The sequence below is a fragment of the Emydura macquarii genome, unplaced genomic scaffold, assembly GCF_026122565.2.
Source record: "Emydura macquarii macquarii isolate MOO-44397 ecotype Brisbane River unplaced genomic scaffold, CSIRO-AGI_Emac_v2 contig_2636, whole genome shotgun sequence".
In the NCBI taxonomy this organism is placed as follows: domain Eukaryota; kingdom Metazoa; phylum Chordata; order Testudines; family Chelidae; genus Emydura; species Emydura macquarii.
The window spans coordinates 41,338,337-41,365,770 of NW_027132773.1; the positions used below are offsets into that span (position 1 = coordinate 41,338,337).

General features: G+C 44.1%; 1 long non-coding RNA gene across 1 annotated transcript; it reads left to right on the top strand.

The window, feature by feature from the left end:
• Window positions 1–1,779: 1,779 nt before the first annotated feature.
• LOC137163718 (uncharacterized) lies at window positions 1,780–27,434 on the top strand. Its single transcript, XR_010922806.1, has 2 exons — window positions 1,780–1,904; window positions 26,291–27,434. It is a non-coding gene; the product is annotated as an uncharacterized lncRNA (long non-coding RNA).

Consider the following 27,434-nt stretch of genomic DNA (forward strand, 5'->3'; position numbering starts at 1 on the left):
AAATTGATTTACCCATGGAAAAGGGATGGAACAAAATCACAGTGTGCAGTATGAAGGGAAAGAGAGCAGCAACCCTGTAGCATTAAATTGTTGAGTCTTCCCCAGCCTATAGCCTGACAGTTTGACATTTGCTAAATTCCCTATTAAAGTACTATATCCTGTCCTGATAGGGTAGATGCACTACACACTAAGCGTGGGCTCTGACTCAGGTTTGAACCCAAGCCCCATTTCTGTCTACACACAACTCAGTCTGACTCAGGTCAGCAAACACTCAGGACCTAGGTCCTAGGGTCCTGCTAAGAAGAGTGGGTCAGAGCAGAAGTCACACTGTGACTTGGGTCCATTTTTTTAATGTGGAAGCAGGTCAAGCTGCAGACCCAAGTCAGAAGGTCAGTGTAGTGCCGTATGGACATATTAGTGTGGTTATGAGACTTGGATGAAGTAATTGTAAATCCATGGTACACAATGCAGTGAGGACGCTCAAGCATGGGCTTGGAAACACCAAATGTACAAGCCTGGGGTTTGCACTGGGTAATGCTATTCTGTAACGTCTCTGGAAACAAGGAGTGAGAAACAAGGCTGATTTTGCCATTGTACAGGGAATGCAGGTAACAGACACAGAAGGCGGACACATTTGTAATTGTTTTCAGAGGGATACTAACAGTGCTCCCAAGTGCTGACCTGTTTGTTGAGGCAGCCCATCTTAATTCCATTAAGAAATGCTGTATCTGTTTTCAGTTGCCAATTTCTTAGCTCTATCTCTTGGGCAAAAAGCTCTTTTTCAAAACATTCTGTTTTGAGTTGATTAGTTCAGATGAATAGCAGTGTAGATTCTTAAGAAAGCATGAGCCAAGACTTTGACAAAACTTAATAAGATTACTAATTTAACATACTAGTTTCTCATTTGCCCCCCTCCCCTTTATTTTTCTTTTGACACAGAGAACTCTAAATGAAAATGGAAAGTATCAAAAGGAAATAAACCTAGATTTGTCACACTGAATTATTTTCCATCCCTTTGGGACTTTAAAAAAAATGCAATGAAACTTTTCTTTCACCTGAGCTTTTCTTTTCAAAAGTTGCAATGTAACATTCTCCGTAAGTCATAAAATAATAGCTAAGAATCTGTGAAGCAATTAGCTGTGTTAGTACAGAGGCAGAAGCACTGAAATAATGAATCTTTCATCCTGTAATGTGGAAAGCCTTTGGATTGTGACTATTCCATCTGGACAAATAGTTACATTATAGTTTCAATTCACCCCTTCTCACCTAGGTTTGGAATAATTTGGTTTTGTGTAGGGGGGAGGTGTGAGGGAGTGGAATTTGGCCACACCTCCTTGGCTGTTATTCTGACCTAAGGGTTAGGGTAATGGCGCAGGGTTTTGGTCAACTTGATCTGTGCATTTGAAGAGGCAGTGCCTTTCCAAAGGTCTGCCCCCAACAGTCCCTCTATACCAGACGACTTGAGGTCATTAGAGCCCCATCCCATTCATGTCAAATGCAGGAGAGCAGAGCCCCCACTCTGCAGTAGCTAATGTGGCATTCCTGCAGTGCAAAGGGCTATCAGAGGCCAGACCTGCTCCAACCAGCTGCTGGCCTGCTCCCTGACTAACCGTATTGCTGGGTAACCAATGAGCCCAGCTGCACTGTCATGGGACTGACAGAGTGGACTAGCAGCACTGCTTATAAGACTGGCCTCCGCAGCAAATCTCTGACTGCTCGTTCTGTCTTATACCTGCAGTTGTGCTTGTTCTAGTTGCTGCTTTCCTCTGGCTTCAGACTTCTGGCTTGAACCCTCAGCTCTGCCTCTGGGTTATCAGTCTGCTTGACTCTCTGACTCTAGCATTTGGCTTCTGACCCTTGGCTTGTTTCCTGGACTCTGCCCACTCTGGACCCTGCTCTAACCGGTAGGCTGAACTCTTGTTTCCATCACTAGGCCTGACTGCCCGTGGCTCAATCAACTACAAAGGCCTTGCCCCTACCCTTTGTGGGGGTGAGTACATTTGATCCTTGTTGCATACTGCAGATTAATATTCCAATGGTCCTTTAACCTTAGAGCCTGGAAAATGCCTCCAATGTATCTTGTGCCAATTGATGTCTGTAAGAAGTCAATCTAACTTCAATGGAGCCATGTTGATTTTCACTGGCCTAGGATCTGGCCTACCTTTTTCATTGTACAAATTACGGTCAATGCATTTGTGTTTTCTCAAGCTGCTTTTTAAAACATTATTATGGGTATCAAAAGAACCCCAATATTCTAGGGAGTGAGTGATGGTAGTGATAGCAGAACCACCAAAAGAAGAAAATTTGTCACAAATGAAATGTGGAAGCTGAACAGTTCACTTCAATAGTCAATTTTTATTAGCATTGTATTTTAATAGGTTCTGGTGACTGACAAGCCTTTTCTTAGGAAAAGCTCATATAATGATAGAAGTGGAAGAAAGATTAGAAGTGATCTTAAAAGACACCTGCATGACATTAGCATATAAATATATTTGCTACTACATATTTTCAGATTACCCAAGGAGAGCAAGTAAATATGGAGTGTTTAATGATAATGGACTCAAAAGAGATTGACACAATAGCAAAGTCTATAACGGTCATCTTGAGTCTGGCTTTTCTCCCTTTTCACGTTCTTAAAAGCTTTGCTTGCAGCAGACGGTTTTTTGTTTGGTGGTGGTGATGATTTTGGGGGTTGCTGAGGTTTTAAGTGTTCTGGTTATTGTGGAAAAGCTTTTTATTGTCAAGGAATGTTTGTTAAAGATAGACAGACACTGGATTCATCTAGTTCATTCCACAGCCAGATCTCCTCAGCTGAGAATGCTTTGCCCTCAGCTCTCCTAAGCATCCTTCTGAGCTTTGTAATTGGCATTCCTGCAGAGGAGTGTCGCTGTATTAGCCACTCCTAGATGGACTTTTCTCAGTGAAATGTTTGAAATGCTTGTTTGGCTATCACCTATTCCAGAACTTTATAAAGAAGTCTTTTTGTCTCCTTCATTTAACTGGAAAATGCTATATTATCTGATCTACATTTTTTTTTAATAAGTATAACTGTTTAATGGGATTGGAACGATTCCCAAACTCCAAGATAAATGAATACCTTGTGGAATGAGTAGGGAATTCACTGATGACTTTTTTCATTGAGCCTGAAATTAAGAACCATTTTCTTTTGTAGTTACCTTAGTGTAAAACAGAATAACTCCAGTGAAGTGAATGAAATTACTTTGGCATTACACTGATGTAAATCAGATAAGAATTTGGCCCTTGAATACAGAGTTTAGATTTGCAGTTCTTGATTATTATATAGCTCCTGGGTTTTACCATGTGAGATGGCATTAAAATCTAAGCACTGCCATCTGTTGCATGATTGTGTAAGGAGGATGTTAATCCCTATACAGAAAATGAGGGAGCAATGGACTTCTCAGACTTTCATTTTCATTCTTAAATAAAAAGGCAAATTCCTCCCATTTATCAAGAAAACCAATCTGAAGTGTTTATCCATTGAACCTGTAGAAAAAAAATTGATAAAAAGATTAAATGGGGTTCAGAGATTTACTCTGGCCTTTGGCAATAAGTGTTTGTACTACAAAGAATAACACCGTCTAACCTAAAGGTGCAATGCCTTGATTCACCTTTGTGCTTAACTCCATGGATTTTGGGGGATTTTTCAGGACATAAAACTGGAGTAACATCAGTGAATCAAGCTCTCTGAAGGGATGTTACAGAAAAAAACCTGCCTTGTATATATTAGAAATTAAGGAAACACCCAAAAAAGGAGGGCAGAGCAATTTTGTCTCAAATGTTTGAAAAATTGAAACCTGAGTTGTGAATGAGACTTTCAATGCAACGGCCCCAAACCTGGAATGACCTTCATGTGATCAGTAGCTAGTGCCTGTGCAGGGACCCAGTCAAATCAGCTGGGCTTCATACAGACACAGGGACCTGTCTATGGGGAGTTCATTGCAGACGGGGGGCCTGAGGTCTCCATCCAGCAAAGCAGTTATGCAAGTGCACCATATTAAGCACATGAGTAGTCCCACGGAAGGATTACACACAAAGCCCAATTGGATTACCTCAGTGGAACTGCTCAGATGCTTTGTTACTCACATGTTTAAGGGCTTTGCTGGTTTGGGGTCTAAAACAACAGCCTGAATCCAGATCAGGAAAACTGTGACTGACATTGATTACCATTTGTTGGCTGTTTCCTGGTGTATAAGAGCAGAGTTTAATGATCGTAGAGCTCATGAAAGCCACCTCCATGTTTGGTACACTTATTGAAAATCTCTGCATAGTGGCCCAGGGCTGAGTGGATATGGAAACCATTTGAAATAGCCCCATGAGGTCATGGCTGTGATGCTCTTGTTAGTCTGTGCAGTGAAGATTGCATGGCTACTGCCTCCGCAGTTTCTCTGTAGTGGGTAGAGAGAGGATTTCACGCTCTTGCCTGCTACTCTAGCATTTTACCAGAACTTTAAATTCAGTTAAAAGAATAAAAATAAAACAATTAAAAATCTAGGATATATCCTCTAAATCAGCTGGATCTTCTCTGCAGGTTCTCTGTGACCTTTAATTTTATCCATAGCAGGCTGGGCAATCTGCAGAGAATGAATCTGTCAAACTTGTGTTCTCATAGGGCTTTACTGCCTGTTTTTTTTATCTTGAATGTTCAGAAATGTCAATTTTCAGTGAAGTCTAATTAGCTGGAAACTGAAATTCAGTGACGGTGCTCCCAAGTCAAACAACTTGCATCTCCCTATCTCTCTGCTCAATCGGTGTTACCATTATGGATATCAGTGTAAAAGAGATGCACTATGAATAAAGTTTGATCTACCATTTATCTTCCTCAGACACTGAAACACTGAACTACAAACGGGTTTATTTGGTATAATTCTGTTTTTGCCTCCCTTACTCAATATAGTACAGCTTATAAGACTCAGCTGAGTACTAGATTCTGCGTTTTCTATTTGGCAATTTTCCCCTTAAATCTTTCATGTGGTTTCCTTGATGTAATGATTTGAACTTTAAAGCACCAAATACATCGAAAATCTCCAGTCGTCTCCTTGATTCCCCCAGAATGGGAGTCTGAGCTCTACACAGGGAACATTGCCAGCAGAAAAGAGAAAATGAGCGTTTTAGTGGACCCTTATAAAAGGGCCTAAAGGCTTGGAAATGAAAATTGATTGCTTACATATGATAAAATGGAACAAACGAGAAAGACAGCAATGATTCAGGAGATAAGAAGACAGAATCTACTAGCATTAAAAGGTTCCCACCTGTGACATTAAACACACAGTTAGCACAAAAGGAACAAACTCCAACAGTGTTTATTCATAGTGTGAAACAATATGAGCAGTAAATAAAGAAACAAAATCTTGAAGACTGTATTGTGTGCATGAGAAGGAAATGTCACTAGTACATATAATTAGCTGTAACATGTAAACTGATGCATGTCAAAGGAGAACCCAATTCCAAACTCCCCCTCCTATCTCAAATCCCTTATCTGAAAAAATTCCATACTCCTATTCCATACAAATTAGTGGGATTCTAGTGTCTACACCAAAGAAATAAAGTTGATCAGTGATAATATCCAGGAATCGTAGAAATCCACTCGCCACAGAAAAATGCAGAAAAACACAGAATTTGCATTTTTACAGAGAGTCTTTAGTTTTTACATTTTGTGGAAAAACCCAAACCTGTATTAATGAAATTTTACTGAAAGTACCAATGTCACTTATTTAGTGCATGCAACCTCCCCCTCTTGTGGTTATTTTTGAATGCGCTTTGAGTTTACATAGCTAAACATCCTCCAATAAACTGCTTCTGGTGTATAGAGGTTACCTGATGGCGTATAGGGATTTGTGTTTTACTGCAGCTCAAATTTCACTTAATTAAAGTTACAAAAAGATGCCAAAAATTTAAAAATCATCCCTAAAGACCATGTCCCTGAGTTTGGCCAGGACAAATTTCACATTGATGGTAATGTGCTGTTCTGTGCTGTATGCAGCAAGGGTGTAGATTGCAAATTGCAATTATATTTATTGTATTATAATTGATGGCACTGGTAGGCTTCAAACGTGTGTAAAAATGTAACTGTATCAAGATACGGTGTTCAACTAATACATAAATGTATAAACCGTGGCTATGGGAATCTAAATTTCAACCTTTCATTTTAATTGTGGAAAAAGGTGGATTTTTATTTTATTGGATAATTTTTTTTTATTGGAGAGGGGCTGAACTAGGATCCCTGATAATATCTGTGTTAGGGACCAGACTAGTGCAAGGAGGGAGGTCCCAGATTCTAGGCTTCAGCCTGAGCCTGAAAGTCTACACTGTAATTAAATAACACTGTAGCTTGAGCCCCAGAAGCCTGAGTCAGCTGACACAAGTCATCCAGGAGTGTGTAATTGCAGTATAGACATATCCTCTGTGCCTTCATGTATAAAATGAAGGAAATAATATTACTTGATCACTTATGAGAGTGTTAAATTCTGACTGCAGAGAATTCCTTGAAAACTATTATTTATTCCTTAGAGGAGAAGCATTTGGGGTAGGGTGGGGGAAAGGGTTCCCTTTATCTCTTAGTTTCCACTTCAGAATATTTTCAAAGTAAAAGCGGTGCAATTTGTGACTGTAAGGCAAACTTCCAGATGCTCAGAAGCAGAGAGGCTAGAGGTACAACACACAATCTGAATCCAAACCAGAAATTTCCTCTGCCTCGGGTACTTGAGCTCATTGGACTAAAGTGTAACCTCAAAACAGCTGAGGCGAGCAATGAGGGAGCACTTGTCTGCTCCACCCAACCTGGGCTGGCCAAAAGCTGAACCAGTCACCAGCATAACTAAGCAAAGCCTCAGGGCTGCTTTAAATCACTCCCCAGAGAGTGGTTCCATAGGGACTGCTCTGCTAGGTGAGGTTCAGGTGCAGTGCTGTAGGCTCTTCCTCCTCCCTCACACCACTGGCAGATGTCCTGAGGTCTCCCCTCTGTCACAGGGAAACCTTGTTTGCCCTGTGCAGCATAAAACAGTCAAAGCTGAGGCGAGGATCTGTCCCACTAACTCCAGTAGCTGCAAGAACCGATCCATTGATGGTGACTTTCCTCTTTTTGTTTTGTTTTATGAACATCCTAATTTATGGTTGGTCTAAGTCTAAGACAATATTGGCCTTGGCTTCTCCTCAGTCAATGTTTAACTCTTCAGTCAATAAATCTTGATATTCACTTATTTAGAAGTCAATATCCACTTAATCTGCATTGACAGGGTATACCTAAAAGGCTACTTTGGAGCTGATGATTGTCATTGAATATCATGAAGAGTACATTCTTCATATTAAGGGTCTGATGTAATGGGATGCTTTCTGCCATTGTAATTCATGGATTTCTGCGTAAAGAAATCCATTATTTGTGAGCATGATAAAAAAAGCACACAAGTAAAAAGACTGCCCTGTTATCTAGGGCCTGAGTTTTCTCTCCCTTACATCGCTTAAATCATTAGTAATTCTAATGAATTCAATGAGATAACATCGTTGTAAAATTGATGTGTAAGAGCTGCAGGCTCCTAATGCACAGTAAAATGTCATTGAAGAGGAAAGAACTTTTTAAATTAGCACGGAACCAAAATTTCAAATCTCCACAACCACTGTTTGTTCCACTCTGCCTGGTAAAGGTGTCAAACAAAATCCAGTTCTGTACCCGGCCTTTTGTTCTCTTGGCACTGCACCTCGCACAGGGGGGCATGGTTGGGGCTCCTAGGTACTGCTGTGATATAATGCTTTAGTAACAACAGTAATAAGAAAATGCCCCCACTCTGTAGCCTCAGAGGTGTGGAGGCTTTGTTTGGGCTAGCAGGTGAAAGAACCTTTGGTCCCTTTTGGGCATGTCTATGCAGCAGCTGGAAGAAGGCCTTGCCCGGGTAGACAGGTGCACGCTAACTCCCTCAGACTAAAAAAACAAGCACTGTGGATGTTACAGCAAGGGCAGCGGCTCAGGCTAACCACCCACGTATGCATCCAGGGGTTTGGGCGGGCCTGGACACAAGTGGCCTGTGCCACCATATATGCCACAACAGTCACGCCGCCATCTTAGCGCACTAGCTGAAGCAGAACTGGCATGAGTCTGTCTGCCTAGGCTGGGCGGCATGCTCCCAGTGGTTGCATAGACATGCCCTTAAAGGATTGCACTCTCCTGTCCGCCAGGACTATCAGCCTCCTCATAGGCCTGATTGGCTGCACAGAAGAGGTGCAGCATAAGCCTATTGACCCCTGCACACCCAAAGCTTTGAAAGCCTTTCTTGTGCCTGGGGTACCATTCCATGCCAGGAAGGAAAGCTGCCAAGAAGCAGGCAGAAGAGCCTGCCATACTTAACATGTGCCATGGGACATAGCCCATCGACTTTGGGTCCCAGGGTGACCAGTGGGGATCCCAGTGATGACTGGCTGGAAACCACCCCAAAAGGCACAGCCATGTGGTAGGAAGGCTGCCGCACTGCAGGACCCAGAGCTTTCCCCTTGCAGGGGCGATGTCCACCCTGCCTGTCCTAGGCAGAAATAGAGGAAGATGGCAGGAGAGCACGGGCATTTTCCTTCTGGCGGAGGTTTCTCCTTGGCTAGGGTGGATGAATGGGCCCGATGGAGGAGTTGGGTGGTGTGGGGGGGAGTAGGGCAGGATGGTTGATACCATGGCTGAGCTCTCCTTCCATGCCTCAAAGGTGTGGGGTTGGGAAGAAGTGCGGGAGAGGCAGGGACTGTCTCAGGGGCTGGAATCACTGATCTCTGGGGGCCAAAGGTTGCTGCAAAGTGACTTTGGAAGGAGGCCTTGAAACTGGAGCGCTGAGAAGATGTGGGAGTGGGCCCTGGAGGGGCAGGGTGGTTGGATACCCTGACTGAGCCCCTCCCCCCCTTAGAGCTGGAAGCAGGACAGGAAGAGAAATGGGGAAAGTTAGGGACTTCTCAGGGACCGTGGCGGTGGCCTCGAAGCTGTGGTGCCCATTGGTGTTCTCTTGGGCAGGAGACTGGGGCTCCTATACACAAGGGTTGGGTATTGAAGGAGATTTATTTTCCTTGGATTCTCCAGGAGTCAGCAGCAGCTTGTAGTGTAGACTCTGTGCTGCCAGCAGCTGGGCTACCAGACTAGGATGGGATTGTGGCTTTCCTGGGTGCCAGGGCTCAGACACTGCAGGATAGGCAAAGCAAGCCTCTGTGATGGAATCCAGGCACGGGCCCCCTGTAAGCCGTGCCTGGCTGCAACACTAAGGTGGTGGCAGCAGCCAACAGAGTCTGGGTCCTTCCAGCAGGCAGAATGTTAAAGCTCAAACACCCTTGAATCCAACTCCTAAAAGGAATGTAGGGACAGGGGTTCAAGGCCATTGAAAAGGCTCCTCAGCATGGCGAGGGACATAAGGTGTGGTGGGTGCCACCATAGCTCGCAGTCCCAATCTTTCAACGAGGCAAGATTAAACTGGGGTGGCTGCTGCAATCAGAGTGTGCCTTCTCAAAGCTAATAGAGATACTATTTAAAGGGCAATTGATAAAATAATCTCATTAGGGCATAAGGAAGCCATGATGGAAGGTGAGGCAGGGAAAGATGGAGACTAATGGAGTAATTTGGATCTGGAAAAGCATGTGTGTCACTCTTCTGACATGTCGAGGATGTCAAACAAATAATCAGAGGTTTGACCTTGTCAAAACATAGCAAATTAATCTGTGGAGACCACAGTACATTTAGGGCTATGGCACAGGTCCATTTGGAGGAACTTTGATTTGTTGGTTGCTATGTGCATGGAAACAAAGTGGGACTAGGCTGAAACTGAAATATGATTATAATGGAGGACTTTGGATTGTCTGGTGTCATCCTTTGTACTGACAAAGGTTTACAGGTCTATGGCAGGCAGATCAGAAACCTGATTTTCACAAGTAACTATGCTGGGCCCTAACTGAGGGCAAATATTGTTGGAACTTGCGCGAATATTGGGCACCCTGTAACACACACATTGACTTGGGTCCCCCAAGGGAGGTGACATTCCATTAGAACAAGACTGGGGTAATTTGGGTGGTCAGTCATGGGAGTGTGGGAATGGCCTCCCCTGCAGTGGGACTCCAGGTGCTCGGGTTACTCCTTTGGAATTGCCATGACAGGGGAGCATGGTGTGGGGGGGCGTTTAGTTGGACTAAAGATCTCCTATAAAGGCATGCATTTGATAGAATGATCCCGATTTCTGACGTCTTCAGAGGGTTTACACCATATAGTCAGAGGTATGTTTTATTTGTTTAAAGTTGCAGGGCCTTTCATGATGGTGGCTTTGCAAGTCTCTCTGTTGAAGAAGGTAATCAAAAAGGGACCTGGCAACAATCCCTTGAACTACTACTTTGCTGTGAGGACCCTAGTGAATGGTGGGAAAGATCTAGAATAATCTTACTCTTCCTTTCAGCTTGCTATAAGTATGGTGAGGGCTCGACGACCAGAAGCAATGTTGACTTTAAGCAGCTGTCTACTTCCAATACCTGTTGGCCTTTAATCTGCTGGTCAAGTTGTTTGCACAGGCCAAGCCTATGGATGCTTATGTTTGGCCTCTAAAAGTTCAGCACGGCATCAGTGTGGACAGTGGCAGGTATCTCTACTCGCTGCTAATAAACTGGCAGTCTTGTGGGAGTTAATTAGAAGGGCTGGGTCATCCAAGAAGAGCATGAACTACAAGCTTGGTGATCTTCACTGTCACATGCTGAGTGGTGTCCTCGCAATGGGTATTTTGCACTTGAAAGTCAGCTATCTCCTCAGTCATGGCCGGACCAAACTTATTAAGGGAAAATTTAAAAAATGGAGGATTTGAGTGATGGAGAGTTCCCAAATCAGGGTGATAGGGTTTCCTTTGAAGAGAGGATTGAATGCTAGCACTGGATGTCTGAAAGCTGTGGGTCTGGAAGTTCTGGGCCTCAACTCTGATGCCTCATCACTGGGATGGATGGCAGGGCACGTTTATATTAGTTGGCCAGATAGAGGCCATGTGACTGGATCTACATGCACCTGGTGGAAACAACTTGGAATTTTAGTAAAGGGGTGGAGTTAAGGATTAGGACAAACAGAGATGAAGGGTGGAGTCAGGTCATTTTCATGACATAACTATAACCTATCCTGAGATGCTATAGCAGAAGGTCTGGCAGGGGAGCCACCTGGTTTTTGTGGGCGGACAACACTGGGACAAGGGTAAGTCAGCTGGTGGTTAAATTATGTGAGTGGGAAAGCTTTTGATTGCCCATCATGAAACTTCATATTCCCAAGACCTGAGTTCTTCAGGGAAGAAGTGGTACCCCTGTCCCACTGGGGAGTGGATATGATTCTGGCTGGTATTGGGGAAGATATTTTTAACACTTTGGGAATCTAGCATGGGTCAGAGGTGGGAGGCAGCCAAGCAAATTTCTGGCACTGCTTGGTGGCAGGTGCCCATCATATGTAATCATTCAGCAGGGGTAGGGGGGAGTTCCTGTTTCCCTAAGAAACTGGAAGTAGATTAGGAAAAGGCATCTTCTTTTTTTTTAAAAGGTGGGGAATGGGGTTAGGACTCCTAATGTCTGGTGCAGCAAGGAGATAACCCTCATGTGAGAGGAGTGTAAGGTGGTCCCAGAAATTGTGCTGAGACCAGATTAAAGGGGTGGGGGGCTGTCAGCAGCCCACCATCCAGTGAAGCAGATGACAGTAGACCTGCACATCATTAATTATTCCAGTTATTCTCTTTGTCATATCTGTGTCTCTTTCTCCCACAGCAGTGTGGTGATCTGCAGCCGTGTGGTGAATGTGGGTGGTGAGCACAAACCTTACTTGCACTCAGGGAGCTAAATTCATTCTTTGGTTACACAAGCACAATGCAAGGCTTGTGTTTACAGAGAGTTTAATCTGGGGAGGAGGAGGGGTGCAATAGAGCAAGTCACCTTTAACCCTTACTCTGCCAGGGGCGGCAGATAGGTCATCTCTTCCTATGGAAGCCTAGGAAGCTAGTCGCACTGGCAAGGCAGGAGATACATCCAGTAGGACCAAGGGATGTACATCTTTATGGAAGTCTCCACTGGTGAAGCCATAACCACAACCTAAACAAGCCTTCCCTAACCACCAGCTGATGCCTGACCCATGAAGTGGAACCCTTGAGTTTCCTTGCTGCAGCTGACATCATGGAGAGCAGATGGTACCAGTGTGGGTGAATCAAACTAAAAAATCCCCAAGACCCACTTCTGTGATGCCTTCTAGGCTAGGTGAAGGGATAGCTGTTCAAAGTGGCTCTTAATTCCTGAGAGTTCATTCCACAATTAGGTTGGCCCCGGAGCATATATTTGCACAGCAAGGAAAAGTCCTAGAGCGTGGGCTCTAGACTGAGCCTGGAAGTCCACAAAGCAATGAAACAGCCCCCCATAGACCAAGCCCTATGAATCTGAGTCGGCTGCCACAGGCGTCTAGTTGCTGTGTAAATGTACCCTGAGAAAGCTCTGTCTCCTATGCAGATTTAGCATTTAGCAGATTTAGATTAGCATTGCTAATATTTTAATATGGTGAATATTATGTATCAAAATGAATAACTTAAAATGTAAATTCACGACTTCCAAGAATTTGGACAATAGTGGATTTAATCTATCATGGAAAGTAGTTAATTTAACTGGAAGGATCTTGGAGTAGTTGACTTTGTTGGAAGGTAATTTGGCAAACAGCAGATAGTATATTTTGTCAAATCCAAAATTTTAAAGACAGCTGCTAAATGCTGCTAACATGAACCGTCCCCCCGCCATTCAAGAGATCAGTGACGCACATGCTCCTGCTTTGTTGAATCAGAGACAAATAGTTGGCCCAGAATATTATTGCACATGCGCGCACACCAGGCTATGCAAGGAAGAGGAGATCAGTTCTATTGGCGTGTGAAAATATTGCTCTGCCATGCATTATTTGTTTTCCACTACTCAAAATCAGTATTTTCCAAGTGCATCAGTATTCTTCAGCAGCAGCAAAAGCTCAGAGGTGATTCATCCAAGACATTCTTTAGTTTCTTATATTGTAGGTGCCAGTGTTCTAGGAGCAGCCTCTTATTGCACCATCTCTCAGGAATACCTTGTAAAGCTGAATTTGCTGCAGAACAATGGTGAAATAACAGGTTTAATGATTGTGTTGAAGTACATTCTTTCAACACCTTTCCTGTCACCATCCCAGTTCTGCAATGCTTTGTACCTGCAGTGTGAAGATAGTGTTTTTTCAGCCATTTGTTAGGATCTCTAGGTGCATGAAATTTCTTTATATAGAGGGGGGGAAAAGACGATGGACAGCAACCACGCCACAGACCGGGGGGGGGGGGGAAGGGGAAAGAGGGCCAAGGTCCCCACTTTTTAACATAGGTGTGGTTTGGGGGGGCAGGACGTGGCACTGCTCCCCCAAACGGCAGGCCTCGGGCAGGTGTGACAGCATTATCAGTTCCCCTGCCATGAAGCCTAGCCCTTGCTAGAGCTGCTCCAGGCCTGCCCTAGGCTTGCACTTTGGGGAGCAACACTGTCCCCTGCCCCCAAACTAGGCCCATGTTAAAAAGGGGGGGCATGGTCCTCTGATCCCCCTGATTCTGGTGCTGATGCCCCCCCATGTCTACAAAAGTTCCGTTGCCTTTGATGGACAGTTGAGATTTGTAGTGAAGCACTTGACCATCCAGCAGACTAAGGGCCGCTTTCAGAGAGACAGGATGGCCTTATTGTGGCCCAAGACTGGGACTCGGGGGATTCCTGACCCTGCACAGAGTTCCTGTGTGGCCTTGGGCAAGCCACTTAGTCCTGATTCAGCAGGGTACTTAAGCATAGTGTGGCAAGGCGGGCCTGTTTTGCCCCATGGGTCTGCACTCCTTACAGCTATGCCGGTGGTGCAGCTGGGTGGGAGCAGGGGGGGGGGCCCGGTCCCACCCTCTGCCCCAGGCCCCGACCCAGGGACCCTGCAAGGAGTAGCCTCAAACAGTTTAGTCCAAGGGGCTACTACCTTCCCTGGGTTGCTCTTCTGTAGCCCCTCCAGCTTGTGGCTCTCCTTCAAGCTCTCCTCCCGTCTCCACACCTTGCAGCAGCAGCAGCAGCAGAACGCTCCGCTCCGCTCCGCTCCGCTCCTCTCCTGACTCCACACCTTATAGCAGCTCTACTCCACTCCCTCTCAGCTGCCCCCATCTGCCTGACTGGGAGGCTTTTAACTGCTGGGGCAAGTTCCTTGATTGGCCCCAGCTGGCCTAATTGTCCTGGAGTGGCCGCAGCTGGCCTGATTGGCCTAATTGCCCTGGAGTGGCCGCAGCAGGATCACCCAGGGAACAAAGATTTGCTAAGCCTGGGGTTGATATATATGCCTTCCAGCACCGTCCTGTAGCCGTCAGGGCTGGCCCTGTCACAATAGACTTAAAGTTAAGTGCTTAAGGTTTTTAAAGAATCAGGGCTTTACTTTCTGTCTATTAAGTTGTCAGCTCTCCTGGACAGGAACTTTTACTTTGTTTGTACAGCTCTTGGCACAATAGGGCCTCAGTTAGGCCTCTAGCTGCTACTATAATAATAGCAGTAATAACTTAGAGCCCATCCAAGTTAACAGAGAGATTCCCATTGACTTCAGGGGTCTCTAGTTCTGGCCCTAACAGGCCAAACTCTGTGCTGCTTGTCCCACTGTTACGGGGTGTAAATCAGCACAGAATTTTGCCCTACAATCCTTTCATTTATCTACAGAAGTAGTAAGGCATAGGCAGAGGAGGTCTTTCTAGAGTTGAGACTTTAACCTGGGTCTCCTGAGGTGTAGGCTACCCCAACTATTTGGCCATCCTTCCTCTCCTGTTATGCCAAATACCAGCATAGTCATGTTGCAGAAAATTTTAGTTTAAGAAAAGTAAGTGTAGTAAGACTTGGAGGCTTTTACTTCTTCTGTTTCAAGAGGACCTATTTGTTTCCTATTTTATATGGTGCATTGAGCAAGAATGGATAATGGTCACAATATAAAGTTTTATAAATATAGTTTCAAAATGCCTTTTAAAAGGTAGTGCTGGAGTGATTCACTGCTAATATCAATTATCTTTCCTATACTATGAGCACAGATATAAAGAAAATAAACTGTCCTGTACATGCACTGATACTTGCAATTTGTAGGGGGAGTGGGAAATGTATTTGAAAGATGGACTGAAAAGCTATTTTAAAATGAACAGCAAAAAGCAAAGCAAATTGTTTGACCCAGATCAGAAATAAAATATTTGAGAAGACTTTCAAATAAGGAAAACCACTGAGACAATGACACTGAAAAATTGAACGCGGTACCTATGAAGACTTCAGTAAGAATTGTTATTTCTGCAGAAGCTGATGTCAAAAGTGGGTATCAGGAGATTTAGCTTGCATTACCAGTTATGGCATTGAATTCTTGGGTGATCTTGAGCAAGCCACTTTGGCCAAAATTTTCACACTTCAAAGGCTGAGTTTGGGGGAGGGTTTTTTTGCATTTTTTCCCCCAGAGGTGCTAAGCAGGTCAACTTGCATTACTCTAAGAATTATTTTGGGGAAGTTCTATAGCCTGTGTTGGACAGGAGATCAGATAAGATGATCCTAATGGTGCCTTCTGGCCTTGGAATCTAGGAATTGTGGTTACTCATTGACACTGAAAACCCAGACCCCTCATTTACGATACCCAAGTATGGACTTAAGAATCTAATTTTAGGCACCCACATCTGAAAATGGTGCTCTATGCACATAATTCTAGGCAATCAAGTTGTAAATACTGGCCTTAACCTTTCTGTGACTTAGTTTACTCAAAAGGGGCGGATGATTTGTGAACTAATGAAGTGTTGTGAAGCTTAAGTCATTAGTGCTTGCACAGTGCTTTGAGATCTCTAGATGCAAGGAGCTACAGAAGTGCAAAATATTTAGTAAAAAATAAAATATAGGAGTGCAGCTATTTCTACTTTGATGTGCTACTTCAAGTCATTTTAAGCACATGCCTTATTTATAGCATGTGAGCAGTCCCATCAAAATGAACAGGGGAGGGAGGGGTGTCTAACTGTAGCCTGAGGTATTTGTGACAGTCATCAGCTGTTGCAGAAACCTGATCTCAGGTTTTGGTTGTTGAAAAGGTTTCCAGATCATCTTTAAGTGCATACTATCGTAGCTGACTTAAAATGATAGCTATCAGAACCTGATTTCTTTAAATAAAAGATGTGAGCACTGTACTGTTCTGAGTACAGAATGATTAGCTTGCTTAGGCTGAGCAGATTAAGAAGGCAGGGCTGGAAGTGTGAGTATCAGTTAATGGATATGTACTTGTGGCATCATACAGAACTTTGTTAGAACTTATTTTTAAATCTCTTCTCTGACAGGAAAACCATACCTGCTACCTTCTAGGAAACAACATGTGATTAATGTTTAGGAACTTTATTATTATTACAGCACACACTTGACTTTGACAAGTGGCAATCAATACTTATTTGTGTGCGATAGAGACATTATAAATAGTAGTCTAACACATCACAATTTGCTTTTCAAATCTATTTCAGACTCCCATTTTTATAGCTGCTATTTCCAATCCCAGCAACTATAGCATGAAGGTTGATCAGTGCTGGCCCATTAAGGGCCATGTCTGAGGGCACTTTGTCACTGGGATACCTTCAGCAAGGGGGTAACAAACCAAAAAACACTTCCTGACAATATTCAGATTTTAATTGACACACTCATTTTTTTTAACTGATATCTTCAAAGACAACTCTCAAAACCAATAAATCCTGACTTCTTACTCAAAAGTACTGATGCATCCAGAGAAGCTGATTTTTATTTTATTTTTTTTAATTTTGGATTTATAAACCTTCTGTTTATGGTCATCTATTAGTTTCAAGAGTAGTATAACAAGGGGAAACAAGAATGGGTTGTCAACTTTTAACCCCTGTTATCTTGGGGCATCCATACCTAGGATCAAACTATAGTTTATATGTTAGGAAAAGTTATAATGCAAGTAAGAGAAAATAAGATGTAAACATATTTGAAATAGGTCTTGTTAGGCCTCAGGTTTATTACAAAGCCTAGGAGTTAGCCTAATGGTATGTGTACACTGCAATTAGACACCCGGGGCTGGCCTATACCAGCTGACTCAGGCTCGCAGGACTCGGGCTGTGGGGCTGTTTAATTGCAATGTAGGCATCTGGGCTCAGGCTGTAGACTGAGCTCTGGGACCCTCTCATCTCTCAGGGTCAGATAGCCCAGGCTCCAGTCTGAGCCCAGATGTCTACACAGCAATGAAATAGCCCCGTAGCCTGAGCCCTGCGAGCCTGTTGGCAATGACCAGCCGTGGGTTTTTAATTGCTAAATCTTATACCCCAAGTGTTTTGACCTTGGGCTATGTCCACACATCAATGTGTCTTAATTTACAGCTTGTATTTATCACAACAGTTTAAATTAGCAGATTTTTTTAGGAGCTTTTTGGTACACGTAGCCACAAAATGTATGGAAACCACTGGGAAATGCATTGACACAATAGTTAATAGGAGTAGCCTGAACCCTAATTATGGTCCCTCAGAAGAACGAATGAGCCCTAATCAAGTATGGGCCGGATGTGTGGGGATGTAAAGAGACCATCTTAAAAGATTGTCAGACCAACCCCTAGTTGAGACATTGAGATGACAGGACAGTGAAAACCTTGTCACTCCCATTTTTATACGTCTCTACTTCCTATTCTTTCCATCTTTGCTTCTGATTATCTCCATAAGTAAGTGTGCTCGATGAGGGGGTCATTTTACTATAATTATCTTACTTTTCTATGGTTGTGATTATACATGTTTGTGTTTGGATACTAAATAAAGTCTTAATGACTTTTAGATACTTGATTCAATCTCATTTCCTATAACAAGTTTCAAGTAGCCACCTTGAACCTGTTGTTAGTGACTTTGTACCCTAAATTAATCAAAGGCTACAGGGTTATGGGCTATGCTATAGACTAATTGCCTGGAATGTTCCTTCATGGCCAGAGTTACTGTTCTTGTTTCCCCACAATTATCTTCAGCCTTTTCCAGTCATAGAGGTGACTCACTACTTGGCCCTCCAGTTAAGTCTTTAACAAAGAGCCACCTCTTCCAGAGGATTCAAGTCCAAAACACATCCTAGTCTCTTCTTCCCAAGGTGCTCATGTTCTCTCCTCTCTAATTCAAACTCTCCTCCATCCACCCTCTGGGCTCAGCTTCCCCCTTCATGGACTCTTCCATTTCTCCTTTCCTGAGTTCCTTTCAATTGCTTCCTCCTCTCCTGAGCAGTAACTCCCCATCCTTTCTACCAGGAGTCTTCCACAGGGCTCTGTCTGCCTTGTGCTCTCTTGTCTAGCCAGCTTTCCACTGCTGGGCTGGCTTCCTTCCTCTGAGCCAACACCCAGCACAGATGCAGCAGGGCAAGACTAATTGAACTGGGATGATTGGCCCAAGGCCACCTGGTCTTTAAATGGGAAGGCTGGCTTGTTGCAGGATACTTGCCTGTCATATGACTCAGCAGCTTATTTAAGATCAGCATAGCATTAGGAGCAAGAGATAAACAAAGGACAGTGCACGCCCATTACTTAGTGGGGAAGGAGAGCTAATAGTGGATAACATCAAGGTGTTAAGTACCTATTTTGTTTCAGTCTTCACTGAAAGTTTAGTTGTGATCAGATGCTTAAGACCGGTACATTATTATTAACAAGGGGGAAGGAACACTAGAGAGAACGGGTTAAAGAATGTTTAGGTAAGTTATCTGTAGTTAAGTCAGAAGGGCCTGATGAAAGTCACCCTTGGGTAGTTAGGAACTAACAGATACAATCTTGGAATCACTAGCAATTACCTTCAGTGAGGACAGGAGTCCAGGGGGCCTGGAGAAGGGTAGGATGGGAGACTGTGAACCTGGGAAACCTGACACAGTTCTGAAGGTATTGAGCTAGTATCTTAATATCATGAAGGACTAAAAAAGGCATGCTCAGCTGTTTACATACTTTAATTCAGGGGTTGGTTGATTCCAGATTTTTGCTGGATTAACAGTCATGTTCAAACTTCAGATCATTGTTCCTGGCATTTCACTATAAACATGATGATCATTCCATTTTCATGTACAGTGTAATTAGGATGCACATTTGAGTGAAACTGGCTTTGCATCAAAAATATGGAAACCTGGCTTTTTGTATGTTCTCCAACATTAACATTTGTTGGAAATGGAATTTGGGAAGGGAGAGTGGGTTTAGAAAGGAAACTGAACATTTTAATTGAAACCACCATGCCATGAACACTTTGAATTTTTCATCGCTCTGCTTCAGAAGGCAGCTCACTTCAGGTTAAAGAGAAGTTTTAAATAGCAATTTTCAATACAAATTATTAAATAAACCAAAACTTTCAAGTGCTGGGAAGGCTCATGTGTTGCAAATGCTGCATTAAAATTTTCCTCCTCTTAAAGAGGAAAGAGGCTGAAATACTCTGCACTAGTGCTGGTATGATACTGAAGTGTTCTGTGTTCAGGGCTTAAGCCAAAGCTCATTAAAGTATTTCTACTTACTTCAATGGACTTTGGATCCATTTTGAATGATTTTTGCAGCGTCCAGTACTTAGGCAATATTGCAAATGTGAATCGGTCATCTGAAAATTGGCAGGATTCCTTATCTGTGCTGTTATACCTCCCATTTTTGCATTAAGTAGTTTGCAAAATTCTTGGAAAGATTTCTAGGCCATATGTCCAGTGGCGAGGGCATGACCTAGGGTTCAATTCCCTCCTCCACCACAGATTTCCTGTGTGACCTTGGGCAAGTCACTTAGCTTCCTTGTTCCTCAGTTTCCTGTCTAGAAAGTTTCCTGTCTATAGAAAGAATTATATACAAATGTATAATTTACACACCCACACATAATTTCACACTAATTACTTAGCCATGTGATATAATGTGGTATAAATAACCATTTAGAGACAAAGTGGGTGAGACAATATCTACAATGCTCTGTATAAGCTTGTGTTCTTCACCAGCAGAAGTGGGTTCAATAAAAGATATGGCGTCACCCACCTTGTCTTTAATTTCCCGGGAGCAACACTGCTACTACACTGCATAAAGAAGCATTTGTTTATGCCATTACAACACAATTCAAAAACTACTATGGTCCTTACAGTAAATCTTAAAAATAAGATTCACTGATCAGCTGACAATTTAGTTAGTCTGTTAAGGATGCCTGATATCAGACTAAACCATGCTGATTTCATATTGTAGTGTATTAGCATTCTTTTATAGCTAACTCTATCTGCATGCATGTTGATTTAAGATCTGTGTGTAAGAGTATGCATGACTGTTGAAAACCAGTAGAACATTAATATCTGGCTTTTTTGGCCCAACTCTGAGAACAAAATATTTTCTATGCACCACACACAACTATTCAGTAAGTAACTTGTTCTTTTTATGTACAAAATACAATAAACCTCAGAACTCTCTTTACAAAAGTGGTTAGGGATTTCCCCATTTTAAAGGGAGGAAAACTGTAAAAAAAAGCTGAAGTTTTGTATTGCAGTATGGCACCATTATTCTGGGGACTGCATTTTAAACCATGTCGGGGAATAGTAATCTCTTATCTTATGCAATGACTGATGCCTTGTAGATTCACCTAGTGGAGATCTAGTGCATATAACCAAAGTTTAGTTGATTAGAACCTGACTCTCCAATGCCTAGTGTTCACATCTGTGCCTGTGCAAAGGGAATGTGAAATAGCTGTGAAACACTCCTCTGTGGGAACCCTCATCTCATGCTGAGCTCTTATTTAGTTAATTTTTAATCTAAAAGTTTAATCTCTGTGGCCATCAGGACCTTACAGTGTGAGCTGTTATGATTTTCTGCCTCACAGCAGCTCCATATGTGCTCTGTGCTTAATATTGACACATCTTCCCTTAGTATGCTCCATGAGTAGCTGTAGTTAGAGTTCCTACCCTTGCTGCCACATGTATTCGCTGCAGCTGCCATCACCTTCTTAACTTGCTGCTTGTAGTCATGAGTTAATGAGTTACTGCCAAATGCCACAGCATCTGCAGCCACCAGGTGCAAGTTTATTAGAATGGGTCCACAAAGCCTAGAGCGCACATATATTGTTCTCTAGGTAGCAAGTGGCAGCAAGAAGGACAAAACAAAAGATAAAATAGTACGTGAGCTGTTTGTCTGAGATTAAACCATATATGACTACCCATCCACCAGAACAAGCGTACTAGCTGGACTAAGCTGCCATCTGAGTGTGAGAATATCAATGTAGTATTCATGAACAGTTTATTCACTTCCCCTCTATTCATAAAGGTGCTTTCACATACACAAGACATCACACCACACATAACTAGGAGGCAACTGGATAACATAAGAGAGCTTCCCTTTGAGTGTCAACGCATCTGTGTTGCTCATCTAAGGCTATGTCAACACTGTGCGGTGAAGTAAATTTTAAATTGCCTTTCACCCACCGAATTTTAGAAGTCGCAGGAGCGTGATCACACCACGCTCATTGTGTTGGGGTATTGTGTCCCCACTAGCTTCGCTTGGGTCGACAATCAAAGCAGTGCACTGTGGGTAGCAATCCCAGAGTGCAATTAGATGCAGAGGCTTTTGGGAAGGCTGTCGTCCTCCCATGATGCAACGTCCTCCCTCCTCTTCCCTTCTTGTCCCAAACAAACGGACACACGCTTTTTCGTGCCATTTTTCTAAACCCTTCAGTCTCTGCCATGCTTACGCCATTGTCGGAGGGGCATGGAGCCTGCTCAGCTCTGCACTATCATTGTGAGCATCACAAATACCTCACGACTTATCCTGCAGTACTTTCAAGGCTGACACAGGAGACACAGCATGGAAAATTGCGATGTTACTGAGGCCGCCCTGCTACAAGCCATAAAGCGAACAATTCCCGTTTGTTGCAGGCTGTCATGCACCATTTTCAGTCGGTGGAGTGCCGATTCTGGTCCCAGGAAACAAGCACTGACTGGTGGGACCACATCGTTATGAAGGTGTGGGATGATGAGCAGTGGCTGCAGAACTTTCATATGCGAAAGGCCACTTTCCTTGAAGTGCATGAATACTCGCTTGAGACCTGCTCTGACAGTGGAGAAGTGAGTGGCCATTGCTCTGTGGAAGCTGGCAACCCTAGACTGCTACTGGTCTGTTGAGAATCAATTTGGAGTTGGTCAATTCACCGTGGGACCTGCTGTGATGCAAGTATGCAGGGCCATCAATAGACTTCTGCCAAGAAGGGTAGTGGCTTTGGGACATAGTGGATGGGTTTGCTGCAATGGGGTTCCCAAACTGGGGTGGGGGGAAGGCTGGCTGCTAATTTTGGACAGCCAGATTCCAGTGCTACACTAAGAGCCAATCGCGGAGCGCTGAGCCTCAGGGAAGCATTGAAAACCCGTTTTTGGAATGAACCACAGTAATGTACGTCTCTGTCAGTGCTGTGCCTTCCGTTCCCATCCCTCACCCTCACACCATTGGCCCCCTCCCCTTCTTTTCTTGCTGGCAATCCCCAAGCTCTTCATGAATAAAGAGGTTTTTTTAAAGCAGTACAGTTTGATTGGTGATCAGTTACGCCGGGGGGGTGCGGCGGGCGGCGGGGGAGGGGAAGGAAGTTAATTTAACATTCTTATAAAGCTGCTTGGGCAGCCAGTGCAAAGTATGACTGTGCAAACAGCAAATCACTCACATTCCTAGTTCTTAAAGGGGCCATCGTCTCTTTCTGCTTGCCTTCACCAGCGTGGAGTGCAGCACATACTGCACCCTGCTCAGCCTCCTCTTAGAGCTCTTGGGGGTGGGGACTGGGAAACAGCTTGTTAGCGGAGCGTTTTGCAGAGGCTTCAGATGGAGTCTGTCCTGCTGCTGCTCTTCCTGGAGCTCTACCAGATGCCTCAACATGTCAGACTGATCCCTCATAATACACATCTCCTATTGCGTTGCACGCTCCTGCTCCTGTGCTGACTTTCTGTGTTCCATGTCCATGTTTTTCTGACTAGGACATCCTACAGGTTCTGAGCTGTGTCAGCAGCTGCAGAGGTGTGCATTACTTCGTTTTTGGGTTTTTGTTTTTTTTTCCCACTTCCTGATCTGGGAAAGGCGCTCGGTGGAAGTAGAAGATGGGGTGAAGGCCAGGTGTCCATTGTCAGGCAAGAAAAGCACAAAGTTGCCATTCCTAGCTGACCCCATGGAATAAAAGAAATGTTACAATGTAAAAAGAAGTCCTTACATATTCACAAGGCAAAGCCAGACCCGCATACCAATCTGTACCCACCGCACGGGTTGGAGTGCTGTTCCAGACATGGTAAGAAAGGGGCCCTTGCATCCATTACAGGGAAATCTGTATAGCACTAATTTCCCCAATCCACACATAATCAAGGAGAAGGATCATTGAGCTCCCCTTTAACATCCCAAAGACCGGTTTTGGAGGACTTGATCAAAAGGGATTGGAAGAGGGTGTGGGTGAAATGTTCTAGTGGGGAGAAAAAAAGTGGGGGGCAACAGTTCCCGGACCCATAATGCCCATGCCAACAATATCATGGCTAGGAATTGTCTGTGTAGGGACCCAGAGACACCATCCACAGTAGGGGAATAACAAACAGTGAGTATATTGGTAGGGTACTGTAAACTTGCGCCATCTTCCCTAGGTGACCATGTGTGATATCAGTCTCCTGAGGGTAATGCAGGCAGAAAGGGATGATTTGCTGCAAGCATCAGGGTACAGGCCTGGCTCTTATGCTGCTGTGCTATGTTCCGCAATGATGCCTGCTTATTTAATGGCAGAGTGGCGGGGAAAAGTGTCTTACCATGGCAGAAGTAATAAGGCTGCCCTCTCCAGAAACCTTCTGCAAAGGATTGCAGAGTACCTACATGAAAGTTTCCTGGAGATATCCAATGAGGATTCTCAGAGCATCCCTATGCACATAAATAGTCTGTTCAGAGGGTAACCCTCTGCTGAAGTTTACCAACCCCCAGGAAGCCCGTCACCTCAAAAACACAAACTCCTTTTTCCCAAAAAATAAGAAGCTAGACTGGGAAGTAACCACAGAAATGTGATTTGCTATACACACTTACCAGATGTGCCTTCCCTAGCATATCCGTCTGTAACACTGTCCTGTTCTCGGCTGTGTTGCTCTGGGGTAATGAACAGGTCCTGGCTCTCTGGGAGAATGGATTCCCTGCTCTCCTGCCCCCTGTCCTCCTCCTCCTTGTCCACGGAGTCCTCATTCATCCTGGACTGGGATTCTTTGGAGGTATCAATGCTGCGTGGTGGGGGGTCACTGCCAAGAATCGCATGAATCTTCTCATAAAAGCAGCATGTCTTTGGTGACGAGCCAGAACAACTGTTTGCCTCCCAGGTTTTCTGATATGCCAGCCTCAGCTCTTTGATTTTGACTCAGCACTGCTGCGTGTCCCTGTTGTGGCCCTTCTCCACATACCACACGATATCTTCTCGTAGATATTAAATTTCTTTTGTTGGCTTGGAGCTGAGCCAGAGCAGACTCTTCACCCCACAAGCTGCCAAAATCCAAGACCTTAGGTCGACTCCAGGCTGGAGTGTGTGTGGGGTGTGCAGTCGCTATGAGCAGTTCAGCTACAAAGCTCTCTCCACGCTGACCAAACAGGACATGGGAATTCAACATTTCCCGGGGCTTGAGGGGAGGAGCTACTTCCTGTTTATGTGGCCACAGTGCAGCAGAGTGCGAATGTCCAGAGCAGTCACAACCGAGTATTATGGGATACCTTCCGGAGGCCAATGACGTTGTTTTTCGTTGCGCTCTGCCTACACTGACGCTCGTTCGACTCATAGAATTCGACTTCCGTGCTACGCCACTTGCAGAGGTGGTTTTATTAAGTCGAATTTTACTGCAATTTAGATCAGCGGACCCGACATGCCAGTGGAGATGCATACTTTAGGTTGTTGACGTAACCCACGTTACGTCGACCACCATTGTTAGTGTAGACCAGGCCTCAGTGAAGGATGGGGGACACTGACCCCAGCTCACCCACTCATTCAGTCAGTGAAGTCACACAAAGGGGCAGGCCCTCTAGAGTGAATATCAATTACCAACAGCCCTGTTAGAGGAACAGACCATCACAGGTTAGACGGAACATGTAGGTTATTTGTCAAAGTGAGAGCCCATGGGATAGTCACTCCCACATGTCCGCTCCCATGCTGCAGTGGCACAAATAGCAGGCTCTGCAACAGAGGAAATATATGATTGGCAGTTTCTCTGACACTGCAGAGCCTCACCTGTCGGATGCTTACACCATTTGGCCTAAGAGAAGGTCACCATCATGCTGCCTTAGCCACCCACCAACAGGCATAAAAGGAACAGATACAGTGATTTTGCTATATTAAGAGATGGTATCGACCAGCATAGGGAACAGGATAACATACACCAGTTATGTGCCTGTTGAAACAATCGTGACAATGCATCACCGCAGGAATGGCTTTCCTCCTGTACTGTGGGCCTCATTCTGTTCTCACTTGCACAACTTTTACACCAATGTAACTATTGACATCAGTGGAATCACTCCTTGTGACATGGCCAGGCTTCTCCCCAGCCTGACAAATGTACACAGCTACACTGAATCTTCTTTAAGAAGGTTTATTGTCCAAATATAAGCAAATTAAAAACTCACAGATCTTTAGCTCACCCTTTGCCCTACGATTTCATGGCCTCCTCTCTCCGGGGCTCTGGCAATCTTGTTTCTTGCAACTGCCCACTCCCAGCCAGCTCCCTCCTCAACCACGCCTTATTCAGCCAGCTCTGCTGCTTTTCTGGAATAGCAACCTCTACGGGAACCTTGCCCCTTGTTCTGGGGGCTCTGTAGTTCCGCTCCCCAGACACATCATGGCCCAATTGCTCCTTCTCCTACCATCTGACAGGCTTTTATAGCCCCCTAGAGTAGTCTGCCCCTGTTAGTTGGCTCAACCAAGCCCACCTGCTCTGACACAGGGCAATTGGGCCTCCTGTTTTACAGGGACAAGTTATCCTGTGATACTCCTGGTTTAAACCGGTGTAAGTGAGAACAGAATCAGTGATCTGTTGCAATTCGATCCTATTAAATATATTAGCTTTGCTTTCTGCTTCTTAGTAAAAGACTTATGTTTAGAAAACAAGCATTTTTTGTTCTGTGCTTTGCAAAGCACTTTTCTTTCCTTTTTAAAACAGAAGCCACTAATATTGTTTGTTCTAGGATTTTTTACTCTTCTTTAATCTCCTAAACAGCAACTTCTATCTTGCATATAAATCCGAGACAGCTGCCTCCTATTATTGACCTTTTGCTGCCTTCCCTTTCTGCTCTTCCTGTCTCTCTTCCCTGCAGGTTGTGTGGAGTGTCTCAGGTGCCTGATACTGTGGAGACTCAGATATTATGGTAATGAGTGTGATGGGTAGATTCAGCTGCTTGCTTATGCGGACTAAAAGCCTTCTTAGAAGTTCCCATGACATCTCAAGCTCATGAAGAAAGTTACTGAGAGCGTGAGAGGAGAATAAAGCTTCCAGCTCACCAACCAGGAAATTCATCATCTTCCACTGTTGACCGCAAATCAGATGAGTTCCAGATGGGCATGGAAAACCTCAGGAACTGCATGTCATTCTGAACGCGAGGGGATCAAGTGGGAACACAGGAAGGCAGCAAATGCTATCTACATTTTATCTATGATGCTGGCTAAACCATGCCCCTCCATTTCTGATCTTAAATCACTTTAGAAGGAGTGGCCAGATCCTTAGTTGGTGTATGTTGGTGTAGCTCCTATTGACTTGAATGGAGTTCTGACCATTCACAGATGCAGATCTGGCCCATTAATCCAAACTCTCCAATGCTGCTGTCGGGTGGGTAAGGATAATTATATCTATTTCATGGAAAATAAGCCTTTGACGTAAATGGAAAGAGTTTGACGTAAATGGAAAGACTTGCCCAAGTTCACCAGTGTTGCCAAGTCAATGACCGTCAGGAACAGAACCCGGGAGTCTTTGCTCCCCATTTAGTGGTCTAATCACTAGACCACAATGTAACAGAATATAGGAATTTTTCTTTATTTCCTTGATCTCATATTTTAAAATCGTCTTTAAATTAGTTGAATTGTAGGGAAAATATCTCCCTACATTCAGCCTATTAAGTTAAAGGAAACTTGCTTTATGTGTGTGACCTAGAAGATAATGTCATGTTAATTACAGGAGGTCACAAGCGAGACTGAATCAGATAAATGTTTCAAAGGACAAGTCATGCCAAACCAATACCACAGGCTTTAACGAATGGAACCTTCCCATTAACAAACTGATCCACTTGTAGTTAAAAGGTTAACTGACAAAAGGGTCTGACTCTATTGCACCATCTTGCAGGCTGTGAGGAGTTTTTCCTTGGGGAGTCACTAACCTTTTCCAGGGAAGGAGCAGTCAAGGTTGTCAGTCACTTATAGAAAACTATCCATTGAGTTAGTAGCTGACTCCTAGGGGCTTAATGGCAA